Source organism: Rana temporaria, chromosome 3, assembly GCF_905171775.1.
Source record: "Rana temporaria chromosome 3, aRanTem1.1, whole genome shotgun sequence".
NCBI lineage: Eukaryota > Metazoa > Chordata > Amphibia > Anura > Ranidae > Rana > Rana temporaria.
Genome location: NC_053491.1, coordinates 300,258,020 through 300,264,469, shown reverse-complemented (window position 1 = coordinate 300,264,469; position 6,450 = coordinate 300,258,020). Strand labels below are relative to the sequence as shown.

Below are 6,450 nucleotides of genomic sequence, written 5' to 3'. Positions count from 1 at the left end.
GGTGTCCCCCCCCCCAGATGATGGGGGGGGGGGCAGGTGCGGACCCACTCCTCCTTCTCCCTTTATTCCTGTTCTTTCCCTTCTACACTTTTGCCTTGGCTTTCGTCGCCCCCTTTTCGCTTCTCTCCTTTCTCTCCTTTCCTTCCCCCCCCGTCCCCTCCTTGCCGTCCTTTTCTTTTTCTTTACATAGACACTTGCTCCTTTCATCTCCATGATACGACACACTTTAATTACTGACCGAAAGTGAGGCCTTACATCACCTCCCCCTCTTTCGTTTGACGTGGGGGTTGTGGGGGAGGGGAAGATTGTCCGCCCTTCTCCGCTTATTTAGCCCTCTGTGCCTCATATATGGTCTAAACACGTTGATTGATGCCTTTTTGTGGTGTTGTGTATTATGCTGTCTTCTTAATTTCTGTTTTGTGATAATTATCTGGCTACGTATCTCATGGTATGTTTTTGCTTAAATAAAAATCTTTTATGGAAAAAAAAAAAAAAGAGGAACATCTGAATCTGTATAAAATACTCTGAACAATATAGACAATTTGCAATCTCTAATACAGCATATATCGTGTCTGTGTTATAAATTGGCCGACCGGTGTGGGGGTTAAAATATCCAACTGTCCAAGGTCCAGCCTAGGCAACAGAACCAGAACCGAACCTAACAGAACTGGTACCAGGAAGCGAGGTACTGATTGACCAGGTAAGGCCACACTTATTCTCGAATTTTACATTTGGGTGTTTTTGTGTTCTTTGCCTGGCTCAGTAGAACCTCGGATAATTTTAATTTTTAGTTTTAAAATTCTGTTGTGCGTATTGCAGAGGTTGCGGTTATAAAGGATAGGGAGAGTCCGACGGAGTGTCTGACTATAAACTAAGAATATTTCAGGGTAGCAGCAGATTGCTCCCTGAAGAAGGACGGACAGAGTGGAGCCCCAAGTACAAAAGAGCTAATTTCTTGTTTTGTATTGTCTGAAATTGATGTGATTTAATCTGTTACAACCTTTTGATTGATATAGAACACAATGTATTGTATAATATAAGATTGATGGTTGTTGTTTTTGTGACAAGTGATTGCATGTCATACTCTGTGCCAAAGACCTCCTGTAGTGAGTTCAAAACAGGTTTAACTTTCTTGGCAGACGGGTCAAAGTTATCCCTAATCTCTGTATGGCCGGGAGGACATAGAAGTCCAACCCAACTAGGCAACAGGAGATTTTACCCGTTTAGTCCCAAAAAAAAAACAGTCCCCCTGCACTAGAGTGCACCGAGTAAATATATATACAATCAGATACCGTTCACCCCACAGGAAGGTCTTAGAGAAGGCCTGTCCCCGGACGAAGTGAAGGAGATTGTGCAAAGGACAGGACAAACTTTAGTTGTCTGTCCCTTTTCTTTACCAGTGTCCCAAATATTTTAAGGAGGACTTGAAATACAGAGTACCGACATGGGTAATAAATTTGGGAGGGAGTGTTCAGAAGGTGAGCTGAAGCAACCCTCCCCTATAGAGTTTGTTAAGAATGAAATACCAATTGTATATTGTGATCCTTTTTGGGATTTGATAATGAAACGAAGCCATCAATTGCATATGTCAGGATACAGTCCAGTGGGTCCTGTGAATAGGGTATGAGGTAGATAAGATGTGTGGAATAGGAAAGAACATATATCCACCAGGAGATTGGGATACGGAGTATATAAAAAAAATGTTGTAAGAAGTGGAGGCCTTTAGTGGAAAAATATGAAAAGAAATATGCGGAGTTGGAACAAGGTACTGCCCTTCCTAGGGAGGTTCCTCCACCTTATACCAGGCGCCCACCCCCAGTTAAAACCGCGCCAACTCCACCATCCTATGTTTTTGTTAAAGAGGAAGCTCCTCGCAGAAAATTATACCCCGTTCTTTCAAATCCTCAAGTTGCAATCATGGCCTATGGCTCTGCAACTGACCAGCAAAGGTGGCAATGGGAAGGTAGAGCCAAAGAGGAGGCAGATAAGAGGGCATTTGAAGAAGACAGGAAAATAAGAGAAGCCCAGACAATAGCGGATACACTAAGAGAGCTTGGGGAGTTGCAAAGGGACTTAGAGGAGATAGAAGAATCGAGACGCATCCAAGAACAGCATAGAGAAATAAGATTAAAACGTGAACAAATGAGTGAGCATAAACAAACTCTTGATGAGCAAGCCCGGGAAATGAGTAATCTTAGGAAAAAACTTAGGAGGGATGAGGAGGAAATATTAGCACTTTAGATTTCAAATGTTCGAGTCCCATAGACTTTAACAGGTCTTTTTGAGGCAAAAGGATGATTGTTCCCAGCTTTAACGGGAGAGCCCATGCTGGAGGAAACACCCCTGTTGGCGGCACAAATGCCCTACCAACAACAGAATCAGTATCCTAGTGATAATCAGTATCCTCCACGCTCTGTGCCATGCCCTCGCCAGGGCCCACAAAATGATCAAGCATGTTTCCATTGTGGTGGCTTTGGCCACTGGAGGGCTAACTGCCCACAAGGGAGACAAAGTCATTGAGGTAAAAAGGGAAACAGGGGAGCTTATAGAGGTCAAAACCCTAACTGGAATGACAATAGACAGATAGCCCAGTACCCACAGTGGAACCAACAGGCACAATCTCAGTCCCGTCCTTAGTTCTTTGCTCTTGTTCTGGCATTTGGCAGGCTTTACCTACTTGAAACCTTGTTGTAGAGGGGGAAGACACCTCCGTTCCGGTTGACACAGGGAATTAATGGGATACCAACACCACATGACATAACATCAGACTTAGAAATATGTAACCAGGATGGCAAGTTTCTATGTAAATGCAGTTTTGCTCTGTTACTTACTTGCCCAGTCTCTCTAGCTGGTAGAGACTTACTGTCCAAATTACGGATCAAAATAATTTTTGAGCCCAATGGCACCGTGTCAGTTAAATCACCAGACTGTGATGTGTCAGTGCAGAAACGGGTGGACATCAGATCTTTCTTTGTGGCTCTACCCCCACCAATAGGTCAGCATAAAATATGGGCAGAGTCCAAAGATTCTGTGGGTTTCCTAAATTGCACACCCTACCGGCCGACAATCAGACAGGGATGTCTCCCCATTTTTCAGAAACAATATCCCCTGTCTGAGGAGAAGTTGAATGGTATAGACCCACAGATGGAATTATTTTTACAAAAGGGCATACTGACTCCAGTCATCAGTCCTTGGAACACACCCATTAACCCCGTAAGAAAGGCAAACGGAACATGGCGCTTGGTACAAGATTTAAGACCCTTGTACAAATGCATTACACCTCTACCTCCCCTTGTTGCAGATATTAGCACCATCTTTGCTCCTCTGACACCAGAACATAAATGGTATACGGTGATAGACCTTGCCAATGTATTTTTTAGTGTGCCCGTTGATGCTGCTAGTCAGCCCCTCTTTAGTTTTTCATGGAAACGCGACCGACTGACATGGACCAGGTTACTGCAGGGTTTTGTGGACAGTCCGGCCGCCTTCAGCATGGTGTTAAATCAATCCCTGACTGACTGGGTGCCTGAACATGGTTCAGTTCTGATCCAATACGTGGACGATCTTCTAATAGGAAATGGGACGGAAACTGGCTGTAGTAATGACTCTGTGCATCTGTTAGACCACCTCGCTGACAAGGGTCACTTAGCGTCTTTCAAGAAGGTGCAGTGGTGCTCGTCTCGGGTGGAATACTTGGGAGCGGTCATCTCGGAAGGTGCCAGGCTGGTATCCCCTGCCAGAGTAGAGGCCATATCGGCACTGAGCAGACCGAGCGACAAGCGCTCACTGCTGTCTTTCCTAGGCTCAATAGTGTACTGTAGGCAATGGATTCCAGACTGTTCATTTCATGACTCAGTCCTTAGGAAGGCTACACTCGCCACAGCCCCCAAACAAATTAACTGGACCCATGAGATGGTCACTGCCTATGACACACTGGTGCGTTCACTTTGTAATGCACCCGCTTTGGGGCTGATACAACATAGTAGGCCTTTTTCACTGTATTGTCTCGTTGTGGGGAATACCATGGCTGCTGTTCTGACTCAGGAGCATGGTGGTAAGCAAAGACCTGTAACGTATATTTCAAAAAAACTACCTGTTCAGGTTCAGGGTATGCCCGCTTGTCTTCAAGCACTGGCCGCCTGTGCCTTAGCAGTACAGGCGGCAGAGAAACTTGTTCTGGCATCACCCATGACCCTTTTCACAACTCACAGTGTCACACAACTGATGCAAAACATGAACACGCAACATATGACAGCTCAAAGGTTAAGTGGGTACGAGATAATTCTCTTAAACACACAAAATTTAGAGATGAAAACTTGTCCATCCACTACTCCTATAGTACGGTTTCTGCACTCCCTCATTAAAACTAATGCCTGAATCAGAGCCAGTGCCCGAGCATAATTGCGAAGACCTAATTTCCCAAACAACCTCCCCAAGAGCTGATTTAAAGGAGAAACCCCTAGAAGGGGGCATTGACATATATGTGGACGGTAGCTGTACACGTCCCGATGATAAAACCTACCGTACTGGTTATGCAGTTGTCCAACTTCCTGACATTATTCATGAATCAAAACCCTTAGTCGCAAAATCTGCGCAAGAGGCTGAACTTACTGCTTTAATACGTGCCTGTCAGCTGTTTGCAAACCCTTATTGAAACATTACTAGATGCCATACACCTGCCTAAAGCAATTGCAGTGATTAAAGTGAAAGCTCATACTACGAGTAGGACCACGGAAGCACTTGGCAATGCACTTGCTGACAAAGTAACCAAACAAGCAGCGGATACTATCCCTGCACATGATTTGCCCCCTCCATTAGGACCTCTTACAGACTTACAAATAGACTTTACACATATGCCAAAACAGAAAGGAAATGTAAAATATCTTTTGGTAATTGTGGAACGAATGAATAGAAACATTATCTTCCAGGTGTACTTTACCAGATAAGGGTCACTCCTAATTCTAGAGGGTATTCCCCTTTTGAGATACTCATGGGACATCCTCCAGCTGAGAATAGTGTAGGAAAGGATAATGATTTGTTTTCTCAACAGGAGACTTGGATGAAACATCTGGTGAGTACTATCCAACATACCCAAGAAGGAGTTGCTGTCACCCTTTCTCCTCTTTCCACAGATCCAACTCACCCCTTTATACCTGAGATGAGGTATTGGTTAAGCAATTGGCCGTGAGGAGAAAGACAGGCCCCATTTACCAAGGTCCATATATGGTGGAAAAGGTCCCTTGAAGATAAAGACCCCAGAAGCCCCGATGGCTCCCCTCTTGGAGCGAGGGCTCAAGAACAAGGAGGACGCAAAGCTAGAGACCCTGATGGCTCCCTCCATAGAGCAAGGGTCCGGGAAAACCAGCACTTAACTGCCAATCAGGTGTACAATAGAACGATACAAGAAGGGAAATATTGTGGACTATTACTTATACTGTTTGTGGTGACCGCTTTTGTGGTTTGCTACTTCACCCCAGGTTGATACATAAGATAGGAAAAGGCCAAGACCCAAAATTAGTCATAGTAAGGAAAAGATTCATACCATTTAGATGGCGAACCAAATTTGGTATAGTGAGTGATCCCAAGAAAGTAAACATTCTTTGGGATCAGAGGAGGGATGTAAGGAATGTGAAATAATGGAATATTATATGTCTGACATTATCTACTCCATTTTAGATCTAGGATTCCATTTTATATAACAGGTCTCTGTAGAGACATTTCAATATGTACTTTTTGATTTTTGCTTTTATTCTAACATTTAAGTTTTGCGGTTTTCATAAATAGAATATGTGCTAGATGGCTAGTTCCGGAGCAGGCATTCTGTATGCAAGTAACGTGTTCTTCTGTCTTTAAAGTTTAACAATTGTTCCTTAAAATCCTCTGAAATCTGTAAGACTGAAACTTGTTAAAAGAGGAACATCTGAATCTGTATAAAATACTCTGAACAATATAGACAATTTGCAATCTCTAATACAGCATATATCGTGTCTGTGTTATAAATTGACCGACCGGTGTGGGGGTTAAAATATCCAACTGTCCAAGGTCCAGCCTAGGCAACAGAACCAGAACCGAACCTAACAACCATGACCAGTGCAGGACAGTACAGGACATTCTGCATATTAAAAAGATCATATTCATCATATTTACATTTAATAATTTTCAAATTGCATCAATTCTGTATGCAGTCTGAAGTTTATTAACCACTTGAGATCCGCACTATAGACAAAATACGTCCGCAGCGCGGCTCTCAAGTGCCAAGTGGCCGTTTAAACACGGCCTTTTATGTGCATTACCACCCAGTGGCGCGCGGCGGGTAAAAACTGTCCCGGCGCATCGCCGAAGACCCGATGCGTGTACCTGGCGGCCGCGATGTCCGCCGGGTACACGCGATTGTCGGTGACACGGCAGGTGACAGCAGGGACGTGGAGCTCTGTGTGTAAACACAGAGCT

General features: G+C 44.2%; 1 long non-coding RNA gene across 1 annotated transcript; it reads left to right on the top strand.

Annotated features, from left to right (window-relative positions):
- Positions 1–501: 501 nt before the first annotated feature.
- On the top strand, positions 502–5,980 carry LOC120932423. The gene is made up of 2 exons (XR_005747985.1): positions 502–700; positions 5,133–5,980. It is a non-coding gene; the product is annotated as an uncharacterized LOC120932423 (long non-coding RNA).
- Positions 5,981–6,450: the final 470 nt, after the last annotated feature.